We start from the raw sequence: 12,234 nt of genomic DNA, 5'->3' as shown, positions 1-12,234 counted from the left end.
CCATGGTATGGGCTGTAAGCTGTTCCCTTGCAGTGACTCACTGGCCTCTGAGTGGCTCCTTTTTTTTCAGTTGTTGTGGCTCCTTGGTCCTATGTGGGTCCACAGGAACCCTATTAGTGGTCTTGTTGGCCTGGGGGCCACCAAGGCCCTTTTCTCTCCTGCCACCTCCATGCAACTTCTCAGCTCAGCTTATTTATGCCTGGCTCTACCTGCATTCAAATGGGGTGACTTGGCTCTTGTTTACATGTCCCTCACCCTCATCCTGGGAACAATGTGCTAGCCTCGCATGTTCTTCTCATGGAATTGGAAGATGCATGAAGGTGAGTCAACAACATATGCAAAGCCTCAAAGACATGGGTTGGAACTAAAATACTGTCACTTGCACCTTATCCTGTTGACCAAAGCAAATAACATGGCTGAATCCCAAAACAAAGGGCTGTTAATGCAGTTTATTGCAGTACGTGTTCTTGGCTACAATTATTCATATCCATATCATGTGCCAAATATTTTCATCCCAGAACCACCAAAAGTTTCCATCCAGTAATGGTATCAAGCTTCAAATCCAGGATCTAGTGATCGTTATCAAGCCTGGGTGTGGCTCCTTTTGATTCAATACTCATGAACTAAAAAGACAAATTAGCTGCCCCCATACATCACTACAAAATGGCAAAACAGGAATGAATAACCACAATCCTCCCATATGTAAGGGGGAAGAATCCCCAATGGGAGGCACACAGCAGTCACTAGTTCTTAGCAATTTTGAAATCGCACTGGGAAAATGCTGCTAAATCACACAACTCTGGTAGTGGAAATGCTCTTCGATAAGGTGTCATTCTGTTCTTTGTGAGTGCCTTCCCAGCCCGCTGTTCTCTGCAGCTCTTGGCTCTTCCCTCTGAGATGTCTTTCTTCTATCAGCCTTTCTTGTTCACTTCTGAAGGAGACTCTGGAGAATATGTCCCTCTTGATCAGATTTCTCAGCTTGCTTTCTGTCTGTAGAAAGCTGGGCCCTAGATGTCTCTATAAGTGCATTTTTAAGTTCACTTCTGCCGATGCACCTCTTTGGAAAAATGTGTGTTTTCCATATATTTGATTCCAGGCCATTCCATATGGTAGAATTCACAGTTCTTTATGAGACATAATTCTACCTGTAGATTTAACTAGAGCATTTTTGGCAAACAAGGTTACTGTATATGCATATTGTTATGCTTCCTAGAAGAAATTTTCTGTCCAGCTGAGAAGATGTATTTGACACCACCTTAATTTTCCCAAAGTCTCTAACAAAGAATGTTACAGCCACCAATTCTTCCCTTCCCTAAGGAATTTATTTACACAAAAATCATGAGTGGTCATTGTAGTTTTTGTTCAGTATTTTACAGGAAGATGGAAAAGGGGTTTTACATTATACACCCCACTGTTGCTTTTCTCATTCTCTTTTGCAGTGCAATGCACATGTCCCTGGCTCAATCAGTGTCACTCGTATGTATTTCTCCTTTATTTCCACCCCAAATTTCTTAACTCATTTTTATGAAGAGAAATTCAGATCATCTAGTAATCGACCCCTTAATCTTCACACTTGTAGGAATGCTGGTCAGAGCTCACTCCATTCTTGCAGCATTGGCCTTCTGGGCTCTGGCTTCAATAGTTAACAATCTTTCCCCTGCATGGGTTGTTTAGCAACCGAGGAGAGCAGTTACTTTTATATTCTCTGTACACAATAGTGGCCGCAAGCCAAATGCATAACATAACTACAACAAACAAGTTACAACAGACGTGCTAATCAGTAAATGGGCCCACACACACAATTACACTACTCTTATATAACTTGTTTCTAATGAATGTTCTGAATCTTGCCCGTTTGTAACAGATGTGAGGCAAGAGGGCCTAAGCTGTTTTTTATTTTTAAAACGCTGGTTTTACTTTCCTTATACCAAGATATAGAAACAATCTGAGTGTCCATTGACAGATGAATGGATAAAGAAAATGTGATATATACATACAATGGAATATTATTCAGCCTTAAAAAAGAAGGAAATCCTGTCATTTGCAACAACATGGATAAACCTGGAAGGCATTATGCTAAGTTAATCAAGTTGGACATGGAAGACATATACTGTATGATTTCATTTATATGTAGAATCTAAAAAAGTTAAACTCATAGAGCCAATTTCCTACTTCTGCACATTAACATTGCTTCCAATTTATTTACTAATAATTAAAATGAACAACTTGTAAATCTTTTGGATACCTTTAATTATTTCTTAGGGTAAACTACTGAAAGTCTGTAAACATTTGGGGGGGCTATGAGCATTATAATCCAGTTGTCATTTCATAACTAGTATTGATTTATCATTCTAAAAAACTGATTATGCATGTGCCATTTCCCCAAATTCTGTCCAATATTATATCTTAGCATTAAAAACAGTTTATCAAATTGGCAGAGTAAAATTGTATTTTATTTGCTTTTTCTGAGTTTTATTTTTTACAATTGTACAATTTTTCTTTATTCTTTCTTTTTCTGGACTTGTTTTTTCATGTATGTTGGGAAAGTAGAATAATTTAATCAGGTCCCCTCGCCTTAGGTCTGGTTGGGGGTGGTGCGGCAGATTCTTTGTACATAAGTTGTGTGTGGGTGGAGTTAGTGTGCATGGGTGGTGCTGCCACTTGGCTGGCATTGACTGCCTCAGGTGTCTGCTCTGCACGGCCTTGCTCTCCAACCTATGGCTTCCAAGGACCTGTTTGCTGGTTACCTAGCTCATAGACCTGCATGTGAGGGGTCTGGGGACCCAGGCTGGCATGTGAAGGGTTTGAGACCCAGTCTGTGAATGGGCTTGAGGGGTCTGTGAGCTCCAGACCCAGCCCTAGTCCGACAATGTGCAATTCAGTTACTGAGAGAGGTGTGTTAAAATACAAGACAATTACAGGTTTGTTTAATTCCCTTATAATTATCAAAAAATTTTATAGATATTGTACCTATATTCTTAGGTGCATGTGAAATTATAATTATTATTTATCTTGAATGGACTATTTTATCATTAAGAAGTATTCCTCTTCATGTCTAATATTTCTTGTCTTAAAGCCTATTTAATGTGATATTAGCATAGCTATGCCAGCTTTGTTTATTTTTTCTTTATTTCTTTATTTTTAATTTATCAACATACAACATAGTTGATTTTCATGTCCTTTTACCAATTCTTGGCTATTGTAAATAGTGCTGCGATAAACGTGGGAGTACAGGTATCCCTTCAACTTGATGATTTCCATTCCTCTGGGTATATTCCCAGCAGTGGAGTAGCTGGGTAATATGGTAGATCTATCTGTAATTGTTTAAGGAACCTCCATACCATTTTCCATAAAGGCTGCACCATTTTGCAGTCCCATCAACAGTGTAGGAGGGTTCCTTTTACTCTTCATCCTCGCCAGCATTTATCATTCTCAGTCTTTTGGATGTTAGTCATCCTAACTGGAGTGAGATGGTATCTCAAAGTGGTTTTGATTTGCATTGATTCTGGATGCTGAATGATGTTGAACATTTTTTCGTGTGTCTGTTGGCCATTCATATATCTTCCTTTGAGAAGTGCCTATTCAACTCCTTTGCCCATTTTTTAATTGGGTCACTTGTGTTTTTTGCTGTTAAATTGTTTGAGTTCCTTGTATATTTTGGGTATCAATCCTTTTTCAGATGTATATTTTGCAGATATTTTCTCCCACTCTGTTGTTAGTTTTTTCACTCCATTAATTGTTTCTTTTGCTGTATCTATGCCAGCTTTGACTAGTGTTTGTATAGTATATATTTTCATATATTGTTGCTTTCAGCTCTGATGTATTTATTCTTAAAGTGTTTATCTGGGGAAAAAACATTTATTTAGGTCTTTTTAAAGAATATCTAGTCTAATAGATTTTTAATTGGATTTATGGTACATTTACATTTAATGTAATTACTGATACTGTAGGATTGTATTGTTTAGCTTCTTGCTATTTTTCCTATTTGTTCAGCTCCTTCAGGTTATCCAATTTCTTTGTTTTTCATTTTTTTTCAACTTCTCTATGTTTTACCTTTGCTTTGCTTTTTGGACAGTTCTTTTAGTTATTACCCTATTGATAACAATATTTATGCTTGACTTACTAATAGCTGTCATATTTTCCCACTTAAAACAAAAACTTTGCAAGTGTGTAACACCAGACTGAATTTGTTTTTAAATGCATAAACCATGTTCTTGTGTATTCTCTGCACATTTACCTTAGAGAAGAACCTCATGCATAACAGTCATTCAAAAATATTCACTAACATTGATTCCTTCATTCAACACCAATTCCAAGCATCTCTTCTATTATCCAGGAAATTCTCAATGTTCTCTATATATCTGTTTCAACTTCCTTCCATTTTGACAGCAGAATCCTTCAGATCCTGGTTTTAGGAGTTTCTTGCACATCTAGGTGTGTTAGAATTTGAGGCCTGAATTTGGCTGTGTTCAGATAAAGATTTTGCATGAATTAAGACCTTGTGGAGGGTTTTATGGTGTCTCATTTCCTGAATGCAGTTGTGACAAAAAACCTGTGGGTCACATGAGGGGAAGAAAGGGAAGGGTTTAAGTAAGGATGTTACTGCCAATGTTAAGCTGTCATCCCTCTGTGGTTAAAAATCTAAGAGTCCTTGTACAGGCTGCAGGGCCAGCATGATTCTAGAATTGTTTTCCTTCCTCTGCTTTGTTAAATTTCTTGGGACTAGATATTGGGAGAGATGTGTGACTAATAATCGGAAAGAGAAATAATAACATTTGCTTGTCTTTATTGATTACTTCATGTGTGTTAAGAATCTTGATGGAAGCTGTAGATACATTTTACCCACCAAGTGTTTTTCAATATGCAAATATTTGCATTCTGTGTCCAGGATCCATTCTATATGCTGATGTCATTTTTACTTTACTTACTTAACATTTTGTTTTTATCTGCTCAACATTTTTATTTAAATAAGTATATTTATTTGAACATTGAAATTTTATATCAATAGCTTAAATAAAAAACAAATTTTAAAAGAAAATCTAATGCCACTCAACAAAAATAGAAAGTTCATTCAAACATATATATAGTCATGTGCCACATAATGATGATTTGGGCATTAGCAAACAGCATATAAGATGGTGGTCCCATAAGACTATAATTCTGTATTTTTACTGTACCTTTTTTTATGTTTAGATACACAAATACTATTATGTTACAACTGCATACAGTATTCAATACAATAACAGGTGGTACAGTTTGTAGCCTAGAACTAATAGGCTATACCATATAACCTAGGTGTGTAGAGTGCTATACCATCTGGGTCTGTTTATGTACAATCTATGATGTTCACATAATGAAGAAATTGTTTAACAATGCATTCCTCAGACATGTCCCCATAATTAAATGGCACATGACTGTACGATGAAAAGGAAGAAAATGTTAGGACATTATAGTCAAGTACTACTGTTTACCAAGTTTTTGAGGTCACGGCCAGCTACTTACTGCTTTATTATGAAGGGCAAATAGCCGGAGATAGAGGTGTGTGTTAAGGTCAATCTCTAGTTTGGAAAGTTCCTCTTGTCGTAATCAAAGGGATTAAAATGATTAGAAAAAGTAATATTTTTCTGATGCCAAGATCAATGCTATAGAATACTGTGTCCATGTCATGTATCACCTAAAATCATCCCACAGAGTGCACGGGGTTCATATTCTATACTGTGAAATATGACTCTGATCCTTAAAAGAAAAAGAGAAAAGGAAAATAAAAAAGAAAACAATACTGCCTGATAGGAATTAGGCCCACATTGATAAATGAGGACTCTGAGACTGCGAGCTGAGGATCCCTGCTCAGAATCACTCAGAGAATAAATAGAAAAGTCAAAATTCAATCCCAGACCTGTCTGGCTGCAGAGTCATTGCTGTTTCCATTCAGTCATAATGGGAAATTAAGAGGGTTACCTGTATGAGGTGTTCAGAACAGAAAGATCCTAGGGATGAGAGAGGAGACGCTGGTTTGGGGAAAATTCTAAGGAGATAAATGAGAAAGTGTTCAAAGTGTTGCTGGGTGCGGAGCTGGGGTGCATCTCAGGATGTTTGTGTGCAGGTACCAAGAAAGTCTATTTTCCACAAAGGGACAGTGTATAGGTCTTACCTTGATTTGGTCACAGTGATGTAATTAAGTTTTCACCATATTTTCTGATCCCTACACTGCAGAGTAATCCATAGAGCTCTCATTCCTTTAGGGCTGGTCTACCAATGGGAGGAAAAAAGGACATTATCATGAGTTTGCATCTTCCACCATCTGGTAAAATCTCCGAGTCTTGCTTAAATTGAGGTATCTCATCAGGTGGTCAATGTGCATTTGTTGAAGTCCTACTATGTGCCAGGACCTGTGTAGATATTGAGGATGCTGAAGTGAGTAAAGCAGAGTACCTCCAAATGATGCTGAGGTGACTGGCACAGAGTACCTCTAGATGACGCTGAGATGGATAACAGTTACATTCCAGACGTTCAAAAGTCAACGATATCTTGTGTCTCCCATAGCATAAGGTACCTAAACTTATAGAAATTATTTAAAGATTTTGCTACCAAGTGGTTTCTATTTTAACTTACGTCACTGAAGGCTCCAAGTAGCCTTTATTATGGGGGACATTTCCTGGTCACCCAGTCCCAGATGATACTCTCAGGATACTCCCAATGGCCACTTAGGGTCTTAGGTGAAGTCAAGAGCTAATCTAGGGGATCCAATCAAGATGGTGGAATAGACGGTCCCCAGTGTCCCACAAATCAACCAAATTTACAACTATAAAAATGTAACATCAGCCAAGCCGGGGCCACTGGAGCTCAGGGGAAGAGGAAGAGAGACCTATGGAGTTCATGAAGGCGGGAGAAACTACGATGAGAGAAAGAAAAAGCTGCTCTGAGCCTTTCGGGCCGTGGCTGCTTTAAGGCTCGAGCTGCTGAGCACATGGAGCAGGAGCGGGCAGGAGCCTCAGCTGTGCCCTTCAGAGGGAGTTACTTGGAGGCGGCAGGAGAGAAGAAGACCTCGGTGGCCCCCAGAACAGCAAAGCCACTAATATGGTTCCCATGGACCCACACAGGAGCGAGGAGCCAGAACAACTGAAAAAAGGGAGCCACTCAGAGGCTGGTGAGTCATCGCAAGGGACGGGTGCAGGGCCTGTCCCATGGGAAGTGTTTGTGGCATGGGTGGTGGGGGAGACGGGCCCACTGGGAGAACACTGGGGCACAGCAAGGACAGCTGATCTGCCCCCCAATCAGCACAGGACCACTCAGAGGAGACTGGTCAGGAATGCAGAATTGCATGGGGTGCAGTTTGATGAAAAAACTCAGGCCCAGATCAGAGTTTCTACACAACACAGACCCACCGGGTCTCTGGAGAGCCAGAAGTACCTATAAGATCAGCTATTAAACCCTGAGCTGCACAAAACGCCTTCCCTAGGGAAACAGAAGCAAAGTAGCAATTTAAACAACCACACAGCTCAAGTACTGGTTCCCACAGGAAGTTGCCCCATGTTAGAAGCAAAGGACAAAAAATTAGTTCTGGCCCAGGCATACCACCAGCACCTTGGGGCCTTCCTGGGAACTGGAGGCTTGGATCTGGGTACCGGACCCCACTCCCACTTCCAGGCAAACTGCACCAGTGCCTCTGGGACAGCCTAGGGACCTGAAGCATGGAGAAGGGGACTGGACCCCCCTCCCACAACCAGGCACACCATGCCAGCACCTTGGGGCCTGGCCAGGGACCCGAGGCAAGGAAAAAGGGACTGGTCCTCCCTCCCACAACCAGGCACAACATGCCAGCACCTCGGAGCCCACCCAGGGACCCAGGGCATGGAGAACAGGACCAGACCTCTCTCCCACAACCAGGCACACCAAGCCAGCACCTTGGGGCCTGCATAGGGACCCGAGGCAAGGAGAAGGAGACTGGACCTCTCTCCCACAACCAGTCACACTGAGCCAGTGCCTTGGGGTTCACCCAGGGACCCAGGATATGGATTCAGGAACCGGACCACCCTCCCACAACCAGCCACACCAAGCCAGCACGTTGGAGCCCACCCAGGGACCTGGGGCTTGGAGAAGGGGACTGTACCTCTCTCCCACAACAAGGCACACTGCACCAGTGCCTCAGGGCCTGCCTGGGGACCTAAGGCCTGGAGAAGGGAACTGGACCTCTCTCCCACAACCAGGCACTCCAAGCCAGTGCCTTGGGGCCCGCCCATGGTCCCGGGTCATGGAGAAGAGGACTGGACCACCCTCCCACAACCAGGCACACCATGCCAGCACCTTGGGGCCTGCCCAGGGACCCGAGGTAAGGAGAAGGGGAATGGACCTCTCTCCCACAACCAGGCACACTGAGCCAGTGCTTCAGGGCCCACCCGGGGACCTGAGGCATGGAGAAGGGGACTAAACCTCTCTCCCACAACCAGGCACACCAAGCCAGCGCCTCAGGGCCTGCCCATGGTCCCAGGGCATAGAGAAGGGGACCGGACCACCCTCCCACAACCAGGCACACCATTCCAGCACCTCGGAGCCCACCCAGGGACCCAGCGCATGGAGAAGGGGACCGGACTCTCTCCCACAACCAGGCACACCAAACCAGCACCTTGGATCCCACCCAGGGACCCAGGACATGGAGAAGGGGACTGGACCTCTCTCCCAGAACCAGACATACTTCCAGTGCCAAGGAGCATGCCAAAAACAGCACCTCCACGTGGGTGGCCCACCCCAGCCACCACAGTTACCATGGCTGCTGCAAAAGCAGCTAGATACCACAGCCACCACGCAGATAGTCCGCCAACCACTGGAGTGCATTCACACAAGAAGAGTCACCAGCAGAGACAAAGAAAAGAAGATGTCTCTTTCCATAAAACCCGTTTCAGAGTGACAGAAGAAGCATCTGCTCTATGATAATATTCAGGGACCTGATCACACTCTAAACATTGGACAGATCATCTAGGCAACAAGTTAACAGAGTAACCATTATTCTTTCAGAAAGAGAGAAGAAATCTAGGTTAATTAGACGGGGAGGGGGAGGAGATGGGGGAAAGGGAGAGGTTGGACAAGGGGCATAAAGAATAATTACGATTTGTAACAGTATATATGCTAGTAATATTGATTTAATCAACGTATCTCAATGTTCAACCCCCAAAATATGTATAATCGATTTTGATTCAATAAATAAAATAAATTTAAAAATAAATAAATAAATAAGAGTTAATCTAGGTCACACCCAGTGTCCAGGTTTCCAACCTCCCCCATGGTTACTGCCTTCTCCTCTGGATTTGGAAATCTAGAAAAGATGTCACAGGCTCTCACGGAAATGGTAAGATGAAGAGTGGTTCAGGATAGAAGATGAGAATAAAAGGATTTGTGGAATCCATATAACCACGGAAGAACCCGAAGCCTGGGGGGGTGAGAGCAGCACCGGGTGGCACATGTGAGAAACCATAGAGTAGCTGAGAATAAAGCTGAGGCCACAGTCCGGCATGGGAAAAATGAAACTCCTGAATGTATGACCTCCAGGGGTTTGTTCTCAGCAAGAGATGAGTCCCTCACGCCCCTCAGGGATCAGGGCAGGGTGATGATGTGGCCCCAGGCAGGTACTTTTATCTCATGGAGGATTCTCTTACAGGGCTGTGTTGGCCAAAAAGACATAAAGGATGGTGAGCATTTCTTCAGTTAAACCCTCTTTGATCCTTCACCCTAAATTCCCCACATTCTCTTCCTCTTCTCTAAATGGGCTTCCTGAGAGCTGTCTTCCTCTTCTCTAAAAGGGCTTCCTGAGAGCTGGTAAATGAGTCAAACCCAGTGCTGAGTTCTGCTTCCTTCCAGGGTCACTGCCCAAGCCCTCCCTCAGTGCCTGGCCCAGCTCAGTGGTACCTGCCAAGAGCAATGTGACTCTGAGATGCTCGACTCCTACCAGAGATGTAAACTGTGTTCTCAGAAAGGGAGGAATTATTTTGGAGTCCCTGAAGGAACTGGATTCTGCAGAAGGTCTGGCTGAATTTCATCTCAGTGACCTACAACAGAGTGATGCTGGAGGGTACACATGTGAATGCTACAGAAAAGGGCTCCCCAACACAATGTCACCGCGCAGTGATGTCCTTCTACTGTTCGTTACAGGTGAGGAGCGGGTGCCTTAGAATGACATGGAGAACAGGAACATATTGCTAAAACATGGCAGTTGATGATGTGAACTCCAGGCAGGCACTTATATCTCATGAAGGATTCTCTTGCAGGGGTGTGTGCTGGCAAAAAGACATAATATATGTTGAGTTTGTGATGTTTTTTTGTTTTGTTTTGTTTTTGTTTAATAAATTAAACACTACTTATTTCATCATGAATTCTTTTATCTTTTCTTTCTCCTTCTTTAAATTGAAAGCAAGTCAAGTGTCTAATCTAACCCTGGGTTTTGTTTCCCTTCCGGGGTCACTTCCAAAGCCTTCACTCAGTGCCTCGCCCAGCTGGTGGCATTTCCCAGGAGTGATGAAATTCTGACATACTGGGCTCTTAACTTTGTTTTCAGAAAGGAAAGCCCCTGTCCTGGGGACCCGTGCAGCTACTTAGTTTTATAGGAAACCTGGATAAAATCTACTTTTTCTTCATGTGAGTCACAGTGGAGGCCCCCTTACTGTACAACAGATGCTCCATTCAGAAATTCATCAGCCAGTAATACCTTTCTACTTGTGGTTACAGATGAGAAGGGGAAGCTTTGGGATGACTTTTGGTCTGAAATATATAATCTTCCTTGGAATAGAGGATGAAGTAGGAACCAGTGGGAGACAGGGAGAAAAGGAGGTCTCACCTCCATGTCAGTGATTGAGAAAGGAATATTGTAGGAGTCAATTTAACCCAGGTCACGGTGGAAAAAAAATTCCTATGTTGTAATTGAGAGAGGCCAGAGATTAGGTGTCTTCTGTCTTTTTTCCCTTCCAAGAGGCCAAAGAAATGAGGGAAGCCAGATTCTTTCCTGGTTACCTCTGACTGTTTCTTACCAGAAGTGACGTTTTCTTACAAGACGTGACCTTCTCTTACAGGAGTTTTGACCAAACCTTCCTTCAAGACTCTCCCAAGACATAAAGCGACCCCAGGAGGAAATGTGACCCAGCAATGCCACAGGCCAGGCAATATGCTTCAGGATGTGATAATCGTTGCACTGCAGATAAGAGCTAGAGAGCACACAGAGCACCAGAGGGCAGAGGCAGGGCGGGCAGACTTCCCGCTTTGAGGTATGGGTCTAGTTTCAATCTCCTGCAAATGGATATCCAGTTATCCCAGCACCCTTTGCTGAAGAGGGAGTCCCGACCCCAGTGAATAGGCTTAATGCCTTTGTCGAAGATCAAATGGCAGTAAGTGCGTGGGTTGATTTCAGGGTGCTCTATTCTATTCCATTGATCAGAGTCTCTGTTATTATACCAATACCATGCTGTTTGGGTTATTATAGCTTTGTAGTATAGTTTAAAGTCAGGTAGAGTAATACCTCCAGCTTTATTTTTTTTGCTCAGCATTGCTTTGGCTATTCGTGGTCTTTTGTTATTCCAGATAAATAACTGTATAGTTCTTTCCATTTCTGTGAGAAATGTCATAGGAATTTTGATGGGGATTGCATTAAATTTGTATATCACTTTGGGTAGTATAGTCATTTTCACTATATTGATTCTTCCAATCCAGGAGCATGGGATGTCTTTCCATCTTCTTGTATCCTCTCTAATTTCTCTCAGGAGTGGTTTATAGTTCTCATTATAGAGATTTTTCACATCCTTAGTTAGTTCAATTCCTAAGTATTTTATTTTTTTGGTGGCTATTGTAAATGGGCACGCTTTCTTGATTTCTCTTTCTGCTTCTTCACTATTGGTGAATAGAAATGCTACTGATTTTTGTGTGTTGATTTTGTATCCTGCTACTGTGCTGAACTCTTTTATCACCTCTAAGAGTTTTTTAATAGATGATTTGGGCTGTTCGATATATAGGATCATGTCATCTGCAAACAGGGACAGTTTGACTTCATCCTTTCCAATCTGGATGCCCTTTATTTCCTTCTCAATTCTGATTGCTCTGGCTAATACTTCCAAAACTATGTTGAATAGGAGTGGTGAGAGTGGGCATCCTTGTCTGCTTCCTGTTCTTAAAGGAAAAGCTTAAAAAACAAACAAATTAATTCACCCACATACACACACCAAAAAAAACCGGGGGTGGGGTGGGGAAGAAGATATA

The 12,234-nt window shown here is 42.5% G+C and overlaps 1 pseudogene; it reads left to right on the top strand.

The window, feature by feature from the left end:
- The first annotated feature begins 310 nt into the window (after positions 1-310).
- Positions 311-12,234, top strand: part of LOC103599666 — a 14,031-nt pseudogene continuing 2,107 nt past the window's right edge.

The sequence above is a fragment of the Galeopterus variegatus genome, unplaced genomic scaffold (genome assembly GCF_000696425.1).
Source record: "Galeopterus variegatus unplaced genomic scaffold, G_variegatus-3.0.2 Scaffold3046, whole genome shotgun sequence".
Classification (NCBI taxonomy): domain Eukaryota; kingdom Metazoa; phylum Chordata; class Mammalia; order Dermoptera; family Cynocephalidae; genus Galeopterus; species Galeopterus variegatus.
Note: the sequence above shows the minus strand (reverse complement) of the source record. Positions and strands in the feature narration are given on the sequence as shown.